General features: G+C 40.3%; 1 protein-coding gene across 1 annotated transcript in view; it reads right to left on the bottom strand.

Moving 5' to 3' along the window:
* Positions 1 to 15,085, bottom strand: part of NOD2 (nucleotide binding oligomerization domain containing 2) — a 64,602-nt gene extending 49,517 nt beyond the window's left edge. The window contains exon 1 of the mRNA XM_075836925.1: positions 14,998 to 15,085. The gene's annotated coding sequence lies outside the window, so the exon portion shown is untranslated. The remainder of the gene's footprint in view (positions 1 to 14,997) is intronic.
* Between the last annotated feature and the right edge of the window lie 2,453 nt (positions 15,086 to 17,538).

The raw sequence follows: 17,538 nt of genomic DNA, 5'->3' as shown, positions 1-17,538 counted from the left end.
ACTGTGGTTGTCTGTATTTCCTCTTTTGGTATCTATATTCATTTTTGTTCTAAATGTGGGCCTATTATTATTAAATATTTGACGCATACTGTCTTATTTTGACAGATGCGTTTTGTGTTTTTTTTTCCTCCCTTATCTAGATAGATTGGGAATATTTTATCCCTGTTGGAGGATTTTTCTATTACATAAAATCTGTATTTTGCCCCATTAGTGTTTATAGTCAAAATTACATTCAGTAAATAGGACTTGTATATCCAGGTCTTTTTCGCTAGGGGGCGGCAAACCACACTACTTGTATTGGTTCGTATCTATGGTGATTGTTGTCCAAAACTCAGGCTATGTTCTGGGGGATGGACGATACAAACCAGGATACGAACTTTATCCAAGTATAGATCTAGTACTTTCAATAGCATTCCCCGCTCTATATGTTATTCAAAATCCCGGCTGGCGCGTGCGCAGAAGAGGTGGAACGCATGTTCCGTCATGGCGCATGCGCAGTGTGGTTTTTGATGCTGGATGCGTTCCACCGGACTCCATATCCGGTGCGGACGCCATCTTGGGACATGCGCAGTAGACACACACGAGTGTGTCAGGCGCATTTCCCTATTTTGTGCATGACTGAACGACTTACAGTAAGTACACTACCACTTATACATAATGAGCTTCTGCCTGCTTCCAATTATCCCTTATTGCTCCCACTTACAGTGTTTTTTATTATTGTCACCACACCATGCATATATATTGAATGGTTCTAATAGGCTTCACAATGAAAAGATTATGTGCACTTTATGAATGTTTTTCTATAACATTAATATACACTTCTGTACATGTTTTGATGGAATTATGCATTTTATTGCTTTATTAGTGATGTATGTATGCTCCTCCTATAAATACTTGGCACTTTGTTTAGTTTTTTATGGCTTGAGAAAGGTTCCTGTTGAACCGAAACGTTGCTTTACTGAGGTGAATAAATCCACTTTTTGCTTTCATCTACTCTGAAGTCCTGGTGCCGTTACTGTGTTCTACGCTTCTCTCTATTCTTTGGGGAATTGATTCACCCCCAGGTAACGAGCACATGGCCTGATTTTTTGATAACTACTGGAGTGCTGTGTTCATCTACCATTGGACTGTGTTTGTTTGAATCGAACGCGTGCACCCAGTATTGATTATGTCTACTGAAGATGAGCAGGACATAGGTGGGATGACACCTCAAGTTTTTACTTACACCAGAGAGGACGCCGACCGTATCCTACAGGGTCTATCAGGAGATGTGACCTTCCTAAGTGTCCCTACCGTTGAAAACGTGAGGAGAAAATGGGAGGCAGATTCCAAAAGATGCATTTCCCTTGAGCTACACCTGTCAACACTTGGCGAGTATTACCGCTGTACCCGTATACCGCGTGGCATGCGCTCGCATTTGAGACCCAATCTCTTCCCTGCAAATACAGCATTCAAAGAGAGGTTTGAGGCTATCTCGAATAAATATTCACAAGATCTTCTGTTGCTGAACCTGGAGTTCTTACAGAAAGAGATTGACCTGGTCAAAGTACGTCTGGGCGAAAGAGAGGCTCAGCTGAAAGAAATGATGTCCATACAAGATTTCCCAATTCTGAAGGAAAAAGTTGGTTTATTTCTACAAAAATTTCGCAGTGACATCGAGAAGACCAAACGCCAGAAATGGCAGCGAGATTTGGATGACTACGCTGCTGGTAAAATCTACTGCTGGCAGGGTGAAGATGCTGACCCAAGGGGTCCTAGGAGGATCGAAAAAGGACCCAGGAGAAGATACAGAGGAGCTGAACCATACGTCACGGATTCAGAATTCTCTGATGACCAATGTAATGTTCCTTTTTTAGGGGACAACACGGACACCCCTATTATGGGAGAAAGCGAACCCGCAGGGGCGGGAGGAAATATAGGAGGAAGAGTGAACGCCGTCAGAACCAGGGGCAGATCGACTCCAGCACGGGGGCTACGGCAATATCAGACCAGGAAGAAAAACCCCCAGACCTAGTGGTGAATATTTCGTCATGTATATTATCTGACCCACAGGTCAAAGTGCTCAATCGTGGTCTGTCTTTTTGTCCCAATAACCCTATAGATTGGTTTAAATTAAATCTAGATCTTGAATGTTTTTTTAGGTCATTGAGACTTAAGGTACATTTCTCTGAACAGTCTCCACCTGGCAATGATATCTCTATAATTCCTGCTGGTGAAATGTTTCACCTTAGGGACTATGGGCTGTATAACAAGAGTAGATTTCAACCTCCCCAAAATATACATGCTGTTGAAACATATATCTCACTTGTTAAAGATCAGATTAAATCATTGCGGGAAGTACAGAGTGGTACTTGTAGTCAGAATAATTTGACTCGTATAGAACATATGGCACTTAAAGAATTAATGGATAACAAGGATCTTACTATTAAGCCGGCAGATAAGGGGGGTGCCATAGTTGTTATGGACACCTCCCTTTATCTGGAAGAAATGACAAGACAACTGAATGATACTGATGTTTATGCTGCTCTGTTGGGTGATCCTAAGTTCACATATTTACGTGAATTGGATACCCTAATAGATAATGCATTTAAGAGCAAAATCATAGATAGAAACCTGCATGATTTTTTACAGGTAAAGTTCCCTGTAACTCCTGTTCTTTATCTATTGCCTAAAATTCACAAGGATCCTATTCGGCCCCCTGGACGTCCTATTGTGTCGGGGAGCGATTCTCTATTTGTCCCAACAGCAATATTCCTAGATAAAATCCTTAGGCAGTTTGCCATTGGTGCAGACTCCCACATCAGGGACACCTCGGACTTCCTGGTCAGAATTCAGGATCTTTTGATGCCTGACCGGTCGGTTCTGGTTACCCTTGATGTGGGAAGTCTATATACTTCAATTGCTCATCAGGAGGGCATTGATGCCTCACTTTTCTATTTGGAAAGGTCTGGCTTTTCTGAGGACAAAATTGTGTTTGTACGATCTTTATTGAAATTCATTTTGGAAAAAAATTATTTCTTGGTGGGTGATATATTTTACCTACAGAAGAGAGGAACGGCAATGGGGTCCAATATGGCCCCCACATATGCCAATATTTTCATGCGGCGGATTGAGGAGGACCTTGTCTATGTGTCCCACCACTTCAGTCATGTACTGCGGTGGTGGAGATACATAGACGATGTCTTCCTCATCTGGACGGGTTCAATAGATCAACTACAGGAATTTGTCTTATTTCTTAACGGTTTGAATTCCACTATTCAATTTACGATGTCATTTTCCACATGTTCTATTGAATTTTTGGATACACGCATTTCCATTGTGAATAATAGATTGGTTTCTGATCTGTTTACAAAGAAAACGGACAGAAACAATCTCTTGCACTTCACCAGCAGTCATCCAAGCATGTTGCTGAAATCATTGCCATACAGTCAGCTAATTAGAGTCAAGAGAGTGGTTAGTCAGGAGAAAGAATTATCGCCAAGACTAGACCTAATGTGCAAAAAATTTTCTGAGCGGGGCTATCCAGATTATGTTTTGGATTATAATAGACGGAAGGTTGAACTATTGGATAGACAGGATCTCCTCGCTGGTCAGGTGGCTGTGCACAAGAATGTCCGTTTACCCTTCGTCTCCACTTTCTCCTCATTAAGCCCACAAATTGGTGGGATTCTGAGGAGAGATTGGAAGATGTTAGAGAGAGCCTTTCCGAAGGTAACTGAATTCCAGGAAGGGCCTATGATGGCGTATAGGAGAGGCAAAACCATCAAAAATAGTATAGTTAAGGCCGATATTGGGTCATGTCGGAAAAATCAGATGTTCTTAGCACCTCCGAAACGTGGATGTTTTCCATGTCTTAATTGTAACATCTGTGACAATATGATTAAGGGGGGTGTGTTTAATCACCCACAAACTGGTCGGCCAATTACCATAAAGGGTTTCTTTACGTGTCAGTCTTCATATGTCATTTATTTGCTGAGCTGCCCATGTGGGCTTTACTATGTGGGTGAGACCACTACAGAGGTACGTCTCAGATTGAGAAACCATAAATCAAACATCAAGACCAAAAGGCAGGATTTACCAGTGTCGAGACATTTTGTTGAGAAGGGACATAGCCTGTCACAGTTGAGATTCAGAGTCATTGACTCTGTGCCTCAGCTGAGACGTGGCGGTGATAGGGGTCGGATGCTTAAAAGAAAAGAGCTCGAGTGGATTTTTAAATTGGAGACCATGTCTCCTAAGGGACTGAATATAGAATATCCTTGTGGTCCACATATTTGAGATAGGGATGGATAATTTCTTCTCGTCTCTCTAGGACTTGTAGAGATATGATAGGTTGGCGTTCTCTAAGGTGTAATTGGTGTCTTTGATGTATGTTTGTTTTGAGGTCTTATTTTGACCTTTTTCAAACATGCATATTTTATATTTGATATTTTGTATTTGTTTTTATATTCCATTTATATTGTATATTGTTATATATAATGAATTTCCCCTTTTTTTCATATTTTTTTCATATCTTTTTCTTCTTCTTTTTTGTATGCTTTAGATACACCATTATATGTCAAGCAATCTGTGAGAGACATTGGAAAGCGGCAGAAGTCTTCCTGTTTTTTCAATAAAACGTTTATGTCATGTTTGGAATGGACATCTATTGAGCGTACATGTGTTAGTCCATTCAGAAATAGCATGGATCTAAAATTATTGTCTAGGTGGACGTTATAGTTCTTATACTGTGGTTGTCTGTATTTCCTCTTTTGGTATCTATATTCATTTTTGTTCTAAATGTGGGCCTATTATTAAATATTTGACGCATACTGTCTTATTTTGACAGATGCGTTTTGTGTTTTTTTTCCTCCCTTATCTAGATAGATTGGGAATATTTTATCCCTGTTGGAGGATTTTTCTATTACATAAAATCTGTATTTTGCCCCATTAGTGTTTATAGTCAAAATTACATTCAGTAAATAGGACTTGTATATCCAGGTCTTTTTCGCTAGGGGGCGGCAAACCACACTACTTGTATTGGTTCGTATCTATGGTGATTGTTGTCCAAAACTCAGGCTATGTTCTGGGGGATGGACGATACAAACCAGGATACGAACTTTATCCAAGTATAGATCTAGTACTTTCAATAGCATTCCCCGCTCTATATGTTATTCAAAATCCCGGCTGGCGCGTGCGCAGAAGAGGTGGAACGCATGTTCCGTCATGGCGCATGCGCAGTGTGGTTTTTGATGCTGGATGCGTTCCACCGGACTCCATATCCGGTGCGGACGCCATCTTGGGACATGCGCAGTAGACACACACGAGTGTGTCAGGCGCATTTCCCTATTTTGTGCATGACTGAACGACTTACAGTAAGTACACTACCACTTATACATAATGAGCTTCTGCCTGCTTCCAATTATCCCTTATTGCTCCCACTTACAGTGTTTTTTATTATTGTCACCACACCATGCATATATATTGAATGGTTCTAATAGGCTTCACAATGAAAAGATTATGTGCACTTTATGAATGTTTTTCTATAACATTAATATACACTTCTGTACATGTTTTGATGGAATTATGCATTTTATTGCTTTATTAGTGATGTATGTATGCTCCTCCTATAAATACTTGGCACTTTGTTTAGTTTTTTATGGCTTGAGAAAGGTTCCTGTTGAACCGAAACGTTGCTTTACTGAGGTGAATAAATCCACTTTTTGCTTTCATCTACTCTGAAGTCCTGGTGCCGTTACTGTGTTCTACGCTTCTCTCTATTCTTTGGGGAATTGATTCACCCCCAGGTAACGAGCACATGGCCTGATTTTTTGATAACTACTGGAGTGCTGTGTTCATCTACCATTGGACTGTATATATATATATATATATATATATATATATATATATATATATATATATATATATATATATATATATAATAGTATAATAATACTGTTTAATAGAGCTGTCATGGCATAACAACTTTGCCACAAGTCAGTTTTTGAAATTTATGATCTGCTTGATATGTCCCTGTCATTCTGAAATAGAAGCATATAGGCGTAACAACAGCTCAGTCATGAAGCAGTAGACCATGAAAACTCAAAAAGCGGGACTGCAAAGTGTTGAGCAGCTGCACACAAGCCTTAGATCACCGTGTGCAATTGAGTGGTGTAAAGGACGCCACTACTAGACTCTGGAACGTGTTCTCTGGAGTGATGAAGCACAATTCATTATATGATAGTCTGAGGGATGAATCTGGGTCTGGTGAATGCCAGGAGAACCCTACCTACCTGAATGCATAGTGACTACAGTAAAATTTGGTGGGTAGGGATAATGGTCTGGGTCTGTTTTTCAGGTTTTGGTCTAGGCTCCTTATTTCCGGTGAAGGGTAATGTTAATGCTACATCATAAAAAAAAAAGTTAATGTTAATGCTGCAAAAAAAAATAAGGTCCCAACTCCTATTAACACACATTGTTTTGGAATGAGATGTCCAACAAGCTCATATAGGTGCAATACTTTTGGCCATATATATATAGATATATATATCTATATATATGGCCAAAAGTATGTGGACACCTAACTATTGCACCTATATGAGCTTGTTGGACATCTCATTCCAAAACAATGTGTGTTAATAGGAGTTGGGACCTTTTTTTTTTTTTTTTTGCAGCTATAACAGTCTCCACCCTTCTGGAAGGACTTTTGACAAGATTTTGGAGTTTGTCTGTGGGTATTTGTGCCCAATTAGCCAAAAGAGCATTTATGAAGTCGATGTTTGATGAGGTCTGGCTACCAATTGGCGGTCCAATTCATCCCAAAGAGGCTTTATGGGTTTAAGATCATAGGCCAGGTCACTCGAATTATTCCACACCAAACTCATCACACCATGTCATTATGAACCTCGCTTTATGCACAAGGGCACAGTCATGCTGGAACAGGAAAGGACCTTCCCCAAACTGTTGTCACAAACATGGTGTATACAACTGTCTAATGTCTTTGTATGATGTAGCATTAACATTACCCTTCACCGGAAATAAGGAGCCTAGACCAAAACCTGAAAAACAGACCCAGACCATTATCCCTACCCACCAAATTTTACTGTAGGCACTATGCATTCAGGTAGGTAGGGTTCTCCTGGCATTCACCAGACCCAGATTCATCCCTCAGACTATCATATAATGAATTGTGCTTCATCACTCTAGAGAACACGTTCCAGAGTCTAGTAGTGGCGTCCTTTACACCACTCAATTGCACACGGTGATCTAAGGCTTGTGTGCAGCTGCTCAACACTTTGCAGTCCCGCTCTTTGAGTAATAACTTTTTCAGATCTTTGCCTATCCGTTTCCAGCATAAATTATAGTAAATACGGTGGACCACAGGTGACTAGGTCCCTTTTCACTAAGCTCCATCCACTCGAAATTGGCGAGAGTGGTGGAAACGGCCTAAAAGTCAAAATCTTTTAGACTTTCCTGGCATAGAAACGTTCCCCCACTTTGTGTCAATTTGTGTTCTCCCAATGGTTGTGATGTGAATTGCAGCCTGTCGAGGGTTTTGTATTGAAATTGTTTAGTGGGAAATTGGAGCCCTAGCGAAATATTGCGGCATGGTAATGGTAATAAACCCAAAAGAGTCGGGAACTGCCGGAGAACCCTGCCGAAAAGAGAGACGTTCTGGTTTCTCACTGTGGAAACTAAAACGCCATCAGGTTTGATTTTTAAAAATAATTTTTTTTAGAATATTGTTGTCTGGGACACGTATTGCATTATATTTTATTGTTGCTTTTTTTATCCTTATTGCTGCTGATAGTTGGATGGGAACGACGAATATATCATGAAGGAGGGGTTGTACCTCACCTATTTATGTAAAATACACGCTTGTGTTCAGCTTGGTAATTAGCTATAATTAAGAATCCTTGTTGACTTGAAACGCGTAAGCGTGTTTTTTTTTTCTTGTATGCGCATCTTGGGTTTTTAAACAGATGTACTACAAGAACTACAAGATTATAACTTTTGTGACATGGTAAAATTATATATATATATATATATACACTACCGTTCAAAAGTTTGGGGTCACCCAGACGATTTTGTGTTTTCCATGAAAACTCACACTTATATTTATCAAATGAGTTGCAAAATGACTAGAAAATATAGTCAAGACATTGGCAAGGTTAGAAATAATGATTTTTTTATTTTAAATAATAATTTTCTCCTTCAAACTTTGCTTTCGTCAAAGAATGCTCCATTTGCAGCAATTACAGCATTGCAGACCTTTGGCATTCTAGCTGTTAATTTGCTGAGGTAATCGGGAGAAATTGCACCCCATGCTTCCAGAAGCCCCTCCCACAAGTTGGATTGGCTTGATGGGCACTTCTTATGTACCATACGGTCAAGCTGCTCCCACAACAGCTCTATGGGGTTGAGATCTGGTGACTGCGCTGGCCACTCCATTACAGAGAGAATACCAGCTGCCTGCTTCTTCCCTAAATAGTTCTTGCATAATTTGGAGGTGTGCTTTGGGTCATTGTCTTCTTGTAGGATGAAATTGGCTCCAATCAAGTGCTGTCCACAGGGTATGGCATGACGTTGCAAAATGGAGTGATAGCCTTCCTTATTCAAAATCCCTTTTACCTTATACAAATCTCCCACTTTACCAGCACCAAAGCAACCCCAGACCATCACATTACCTGCACCATGCTTGACAGATGGCGTCAGTCACTCTTCCAGCATCTTTTCAGTTGTTCTGCGTCTCACAAATGTTTTTCTGTGTGATCCAAACACTTCAAACTTCGATTCGTCTGTCCATAACACTTTTTTCCAATCTTCCTCTGTCCAATCTCTGTGTGCTTTTGCCCATATTAATCTTTTCCTTTTATTAGCCAGTCTCAGATATGGCTTTTTCTTTGCCACTCTGCCTCTTCACTGTAGATGTTGACACTGGCGTTTTGCGGGTACTATTTAATGAAGCTGCCAGTTGAGGACCTGTGAGGCGTCTATTTCTCAAACTAGAAACTCTAATGTACTTGTCTTGTTGCTCAGTTGTGCAGCGGGACCTCCCACTTCTCTTTCTACTCTGGTTAGAGCCTGTTTGTGCTGTCCTCTGAAGGGAGTAATACACACCGTTGTAGGAAATCTTCAGTTTCTTGGCAATTTCTCGCAAGGAATAGCCTTCATTTCTAAGAACAAGAATAGACTGTCGAGTTTCACATGAAAGCTCTCTTTTTCTAGCCATTTTGAGAGTTTAATCGAACCCACAAATGTAATGCTCCAGATTCTCAACTAGCTCAAAGGAAGGTCAGTTTTATAGCTCCTCTAAACAGCAAAACTGTTTACAGTGGTGCTAACATAATTGCACAAGGGTTTTCAAGTGTTTTCTAATCATCCATTAGCCTTCTAACACAGTTAGCAAACACAATGTACCATTAGAACACTGGAGTGATGGTTGCTGGAAATGGGCCTCTATACACCTATGTAGATATTGCATTAAAAACCAGACATTTGCAGCTAGAATAGTCATTTAGCACATTAACAATGTATAGAGTGTATTTTTTATCTTCATTGAAAAAACTGTGCTTTTCTTTCAAAAATAAGGAAATTTCTACGTGACCCTAAACTTTTGAACGGTAGTGTACATATGTATGTATATATATATATATATATATATATATATATATACACACACACATATTGATCAAAAAGGGTTTGCCTACCATCCACATTCTGTGTCTGCTGTATTTATATACAGATATATATGTAGGCATAGTCCCAGTTCTTGGTGTATGTGCAGAGTAGGTCCCCACCTTACAGAGCTCGCCTTGTCGTGGCAGGTGGGCAAACACTTTTTGATCAAAATGTGCACTAAGAACCTCCCTATTATAAGCAGAATTAGCAGTAATGCATATTTATTTATATTTAGTGATTTAGGTTGCACTGGTGTACGCAGCGTGCTGTTGCCATTCTTTGTCTGCTGTATGTATATATATATATGTATATAAATATATATATATATATATACACACACACACACACACACACAAACACACACAGTACTGTACAAAAGTTTTAGGCAGTTGTGGAAAAATGCTGCAAAATATGTATGCTTTCAAAAATAGAAGTGTTAATTAGTTTTATTTAGCAGTTAAGAAAATACAAAGTGAATGAACAGAAGATAAATCTAAATCAAATCAATATTTGGTGTGACTACCCTTTGCCTTCAAAACAGCATTAATTCTTCTAGGTACACTTACACAAAGTCATGGATTTTTTAGGATTATAGTCAGGTTTATGATTAACCAATTATACCAAACAGGTTATAATGACCATCATTTTCATATGTAGGTTGAAACACAGTCATTAACTGTAACAGAAACAGCTGTGTAGGAGTCTTAAAACTGGATGAGGAACAGCCAAACTCTGCTAATAAGGTGAGGTTGTGGAAGAGAGTTTCATGTCACAAGTCCACCATGGCAAGACTGAGCACAACAACAAGACCCAAGGTAGTTATACTGCATCAGCAAGGTTTCTCCCAGGCAAAGATTTCAAAGCAGACTGGGGTTTCAAGATGTGCTGTTCAAGCCCTTTTGAAGAAGCACAATGAAAGGGGCAGTGTTGAGGACCGTAGATGCAGTGGTGGGCCAAGGAAACTTAGTGCAGCAGATCAAAGACACATCATGCTTATTTCCCTTCGAAATTGGAAGTTGTCCAGCAGTGTCATCAGCTCAGAACTGTCAGAAACCAGTGGAACCCAGGTAAACCCATCTACTGTTTAGAGAAGTCTGGCTAGAAGTGGTCTTCATGGACGAATTGTGTCCAAAAAGCCATACCTTCGACGTAAAACAAGGCTAAGTGACTCAACTATGCAAAAAACCTAGGAACTGGGGTGCAGAAAAATGGCAGCAGATTCTCTGGACTGGTGAGTTAAAATGAAAAATGTTTAGCTGTAACAGAAGGCAGTTTTTTCGCCGAAGTCCGGGAGAGAGGTACAATAAAGAATGTCTGCAGGCAACAGTAAAGCATGGGGGAGGTTTCTTGCAAGTTTATGGCTGGGTTGGGAATTTGGTCTGGATTAATGGCTGGGTTGGGAATTTGGTCTGGATTAATGGTGTCCTCAATGCTGAGAAATACAGGCAGATACTTATCCATCATGCAGTACCATCAGGGAGGTGTCTGATCGGCTCCAAATTTATTCTGCAGCGTATAACGACCGCAAAAATACAGCCAATATCATTAAGAACTATCTTCAGCTTAAAGAAAAACAAGGAGTACTTGAAGTGATGATATGACTCTCATCTCAAGATCATCAAGTCTGTCTAGAATTACATGAAGTTACAGAAGGATTTGAGGAAGCCTACATCCACAGAAGATCTGTGGTTAGTTCTCCAAGATGTTTGAAACAACCCCCCTGTCGAGTTCCTTCAAAAACTGTGTGCAAGTGTACCTAGAAGAATTGATGCTGTTTTGAAGACAAAGGGTGGTCACACAAAATATTGATTTGATTAAGATTTCTCTTCTGTTCATTCACTTTGCATTTTGTTAATTGATAAAAAAAACTATTAACACTTCTATTTTTTAAAGCATTCTCACTTTGCAGCATGTTCTTCCATTGCACTGTCAGCCAGAATGGTCCCATACAACCCAGTCAGAGTAACCCCATTACAGCATCATTAGGAGTTGAAAAATGTATCCCCTACATGTTCCGGTACTTCAGAGAGATACATGTGAGCCGCGTCGGACAGGGGTCCCTTTGGCCCACCAGAGGGAATGATTCTGAAGGCACACCGACCTTCTCTACGAAATACGTACACATCCACTTGTTGTTATCATTGTACACATAGGACATATTGTCAATAAGGTCTAATAGGTTATTTGTGAATCACCCATAAGAAAAAGACCCTAGTGGCAAGTGCTTGGCTCCCAAGTTTGCTCCAAGTGGAATTGCCTTCTGCTAGACCTTTTAGGACCCATTATTCGGTCAGAGACTGGGTCCAGAGTCTGGGTCCCTCCGAGGAACCTCTGGTGTGCCAGTCTGACTCTGCACGTGAGTGTCAGCCCACAATGACTTGCTCCTCCGTTCAGCAGAATCAATTTCAACGTTGTTATGACCTATGGCTGCCAAATCATCTACAAAGCTATCTTTCTTAACAGGTACTGTACCCCCTCCCCCCCCAAAACAACAACAACAACAAAAAACTTCACACAGCTGTGTTAATATAAGAATGCCGAGATTAAAAAATCTAAATATTTGGTGTGGTCCTAAATTTGTGTGGTCCTGAAGGAGTTAAGCAATTGGGTACTACTGTCTTTTCTACTCCTAGAGAGACAGGTCTACAACATCTACTTCTAAATACGATCCAGGTCTCAAAGATCTGTTGTAACTATGAAACAAGAGATTTCATTGTCTGAGTGCGTTTAACTGCCAAACTAACAATAGGCACACATGATATATAATACAGCAGGAAGCCACAATTTAATATACAGTCATTGAACAAATATTGCCAAGAACAGTTTAGAATTATTCATGACTAGCTAAACTGCAGGATTTAAAGTGACATTGTCACCTCAATATACTGCTGTACTCAAGGGCAGCATATTATAGGTACAGGTCAGAGGTGCTTGCAAAAACGCATAAAGTAATAAAGAGTAATAAAAGTAAGGAAAAAATATATATACAGTGAAGGAAATAAGTATTTGATCCCTTGCTGATTTTGTAAGTTTGCCCACTGTCAAAGTCATGAACAGTCTAGAATTTTTAGGCTAGGTTAATTTTACCAGTGAGAGATAGATTATATATATAAAAAAAGAAAATCACATAGTCAAAATTATATATATTTATTTTCATTGTGCACAGAGAAATAAGTATTTGATCCCTTTGGCAAACAAGACTTAATACTTGGTGGCAAAACCCTTGTTGGCAAGCACACCTAAGCCAGGGTAAGTTGCCAAATCTCCCAGTTTCTTAGGTGTCATGCGTACTACAAAGACGTAGGGACTCATTGTTCTGCTGTATAGTGCCAACCTATGGCATGGTGTTACGGAGATATTCTTCCTTAGGAGCAATGCTTCTAGTGGGGAGTATCCCCCGTAGTGCCGCATGCGATGTAGAAATCAGAGAAATGCAGATAGACCCCTACAGATACCGTATTACGACCCCATATAACTCAGGGGATGTATGAAATGTATATTTACCACGCATATTTTTACTGCTCTACACTAGTCTAATATGTTATAGTTACCATGTTAATATATAAAATCTATATTAGGTGTTCACATATGCATGGTATGTTTCTAGCTTATGTTACCTTTAATAATGGTACAGGTCGTGACCACTGGGTATTGGAGAATCTTAACTGAGGTGATTTGTCACTGGACTTATTCATCCCTGTAAATTGTCTCTTGGCTAAAAATTGTTATAAGTGCAAGGAGGCGAACATAAAAAACTAAAGGGGTTTTCCAGGTTATTAAAAATAAAAACAGCAAAAAACAACTGGCATCTGCTTATTGGATAACATAATTAAAAAGCCCATACTCACCTTTTCCATCACCCAGCGCTCTACTGCCACCAGTCCAGTGTTTCCCCACAATTCTGTGTCTACTTGGCTGAAGTGAAGATGTGTAGTACCAACACATAACTGCTCCAGCCAATGCCGGTATGCCTGGCATCGATTCAGCAATGTAGACACACACCGGTGGGAGTCCACTCAACCAGCGGGAGATTTTAAAGGGGAGAATTAACTATTTGGTTAAAGAGGATGTGTTACTAGTTTATTAATGCCCTATCTCCTAACTAATCTATTAGACATCGTCAGGTTGATAACTACAGTGAAAGTTGTGTTCCCAAATGTTTATTATTTCAAAAGTTATGACCTTTTTATTAAATATGCTAATGAGCCTATACTTTACAAATTTGCGGTAACACTTAATTTTCTCTGTGGGCGATGTTATATTTTGTCTGTATGATGCTGTCCAAGCAGCATCATACAGCTTCTCCCCCATCCTTTAATAAACTAGTGACAAATCCTCTTTAAATGGGTTCTCCCACAAAACACATGTATCCCCTATCCACAGGGCATACATGTGTGATCGCTGGGGGTCCGACCACTGGGACCCCTAGCGATAAGTGCAGCGGGGTACCGAAAGCATGGGATTTCCGGGATCTGTGTCTGGCTTGTGTGTTCGGCAGCTCCATAGAAATGAATGGAGCGCCAGTCACGCATGCGCACAAGTGCGACCGGCGCTCCATTAATTTCTATGGAGCCGCTGGACACACAAGCCGGATGCAGACCCCGGAAGTCCCAAGCTTCTCATGGAGCACTTCGGGGGACTTTCGGCTCCCCGTTCTTATCGCTAGGGTCCCAGAGGTTGGACCCCCAGCGATCACACATGTATCCCCTATCCTGCGGATGGGGGATACATGTGTTTTGTGGGACAACCCCTTTAAGTTATCCCATAGGCAGCTGCCAGTTTCTTGTTTTTACAGCTAAAAAAATAAAAAAAAACAACCTTAAAATAATAAACAAAGTAAAAAATAACAATGATTTCACAGTGTTTTTTTTTCAAAAACTGATTTTCCAACAGTATGTATAGGAAGGTCAATACATTTGTGTTAAAAATAGTAACAAAGAATAGAGAAGTAGCATATTCTAAGAAAAATGCCATTTAAATCGAAGAAAAGTATTATGAATACTTGGAAACCCTGCACATGTTTTCTGAAATAACAGTTTAAGACTCTGTTCAGATCTGTGTTGAAGACTCTGTTCGGAGCCTCCATCGATTTTGAATGACAAAATAGCACAGCATGCTGCGCTATTTTGTCTAGCAAAAGGGTGGACGCCATGACGGAAACCCAACGGAACCCATTAACGTCAAAGGGTGTCGTTGTTTTTTGTCATTCGACGGCTCTGTTGTTTTTTCATTGTGCTGCTGCTATGATGGAGCTGAACAACGGATAACCCTGACGCAGATGTGAACAGAGCTTTACAACCTAGATAATCTAAGCATAGAAGAAGTTTCTTTACATACCAGCACATGTCCACCAGCCTCCAGCTTCATCCAAATAGACGATGATCTGCTTCTGGTGGTCCCTCCATCAGGGCATACAGAGTAATAGATTAGTTAGTAGGAGTGAGGGAGAAAGTCTCTGGCCCCTCCTATGTGTATACACGCTTCCTTTGTTACACACTTCTACTTACATTACTTCTTACATTAACTCTTTCAGAACTGCTGTACATTACTGCAGTGCATGTTAATACAGTAAGACCCTGCATGGTGGCATATGCAGTACTTACAGGTCGGTATTAAAGAGTCATATGCACTACATGTGCCACCATATGGTGCCTCAGTGAGCATTGATTCTAGGGGGGGCACACCTGCGTGGTATGGAATGCGATGCTGCTGAACATTTGTTAATAATTTACAAGGGCGTAATAAACGCTGCTGCTTACAAACCTGTCCCTACGACGGTATTAGGCTGGGTCCAGACTTTGCGTTTTGAGGTAGGTCAGACTTTACGTTTTCATGCTGCACCATGTTACTACGTGAAGTTTTGATGTGGACATCTTTGAGATTTTTATTAAAGAGTTGATCCAAGGAAATGTTTCTAGAACTGCTTCTATGGAAAACCACAGAAAATAGGGCATGCTGTGTTTCTAAAGAAAAGGCACCAAGCCCTGAAAAACGAACGTGTCTTAAATGCAACGTTTTACAGCTCTCATTGACATTATGTAACTTCTGGATGCTGCAGTTTTTTTATTTTTATTTGGGTAAAACCGCAGCTTAAAAACGGCATTAAAACGAATTTCCCTTAATGTGTGTGGCAGAAGTATGGACATAATAAGATTCTTGGATCGTGAGAAGCAATTTAAATTTTGCTTGAGACAATATAATATTTTATGGTGCACTGAAACCTCCATATTCTGGTCACATTATAGTGTCACTCTCTTGGGTAACTGGGGTGAAATGCACCTGCTATGCTTTCTCCAAACAGAAATTGGGGTTATTTTTAGGCATTAGGTGTGTTTGCTATGTATGTATTTAGTAATTTGTGCCTCTGCTTGTGTCATTGTGGCACCCTATATTTGACACGTGATGTGATGATGTTTGAATTTTATTAACTGCTTCATCTTGTTACATCCAAAAAGAGTGTAGGGCCCTGTTCACACATGGGAATTTGAAAGCAGAAAGAATGAATGAAAATGAATTTTGAGGCAGATTCTGACCTGCCTGCACTTTCATGCAGCGGTTTTTGGTGGAGTTTTTCACCCGTGGCTGTTGAGCACCGCGAAAAACGCTTTCTCTGCCTCCCATTGATTTCAATAGGAGGTCAGAGATGGAACCGTGGCAAGAATGGTCCTAACACAGGTTTAAATTTCGAAATGTCTTTTTTCGTTTCGTGAAAAAATAATATTTATATTTGTCACTTTTTCTCATTGTGTTCAGGGTTAAAGGCTATTTAAAAAAAAAATCAAAAAAAAAATCAAAACTTATTGATTTTTTCATACTTATTATATTTCTTTACTATTATGGATATACACATTTATATAGATTATTTATTTTAATTTTATTTTTATATATTTTTTGGACTGAACGGGACCATACTGCTTATATATATGTGGGATATCTGGTGGTTGATACAGGTAGGTAACAACACTTTGATACATCTTGATATGGTCTGTGTTGATCTTGGGATGGCTGCTGTCCGTGTTGCCCTGTCTGTTGCGCTGCATATGCGCTGAGAGCCACGTTGCGTGGGCTTGGTGTTGGCCTCTGCGCGTGCACACTGCATATGGACGGGCGCCGGGCTTGGTGTCTGTTCTTTGTTGTTCTGAGAGCCACGTCACGTGTATGTGGCGTAGGCTCTGGTGCGTGCGCAAGACGCATGAGCGGGCACCGGTTCTGTGTTCTGCGTGGCACTCACCGGTGGAGGGAGAGAAGGGTGAGTGTGCTAGATTATGCACTCATCTTAGAATTATTAAGATTGATACATTGTCTTTATAAAGTAAAATGTACCTCATTGTGGCGATACGTGTGGGCATTCAGACCCCTTTTTCCTTTCCTTGGATATTACGCAATTGCGCTATAACTGTGCAAACGTTTTGATGCAATATTCTGTTTTTCTGTATTCATGAATTAGCTATGCTGAGGGGTTTTAAGTGGTTGTGTGGTGGCTTTGTGTTTAGCCGCTTATCAAGGTGGCAACGCCCCAATAGAACAGGTCTAGCATGTTGCTATTTAATATGTTTTTAAATGTCTATGTGGTGCATTAACTTTAAAGAGAACCTTTCACCTGCCCATACATGTTTAGCTGAGTGCAACATCTAATGGGCAGGGGTGTACAAACACTGGGTCACTTTACATTTTTTTCCTACCCTCCTCCGTTATATAGATATCAGTGCCGTTATATTTGGTGCCCGATATGTAAATAACCCCCTGAACTGTCAATGGGGCGTGTAATTCGCAAGGGGGCACGTAACATCGCTGTGACACTGTCCAATCAGCTACGGACAGTGTCACAGCAACAGCTGTAGAGAGGCGCGCGCACGCTCTCTTCAGCTCTCAGCATAC

This window comes from Rhinoderma darwinii, chromosome 9 (assembly GCF_050947455.1).
Source record: "Rhinoderma darwinii isolate aRhiDar2 chromosome 9, aRhiDar2.hap1, whole genome shotgun sequence".
NCBI lineage: Eukaryota > Metazoa > Chordata > Amphibia > Anura > Rhinodermatidae > Rhinoderma > Rhinoderma darwinii.
This window is presented reverse-complemented; position numbering and strand designations above follow the sequence as displayed.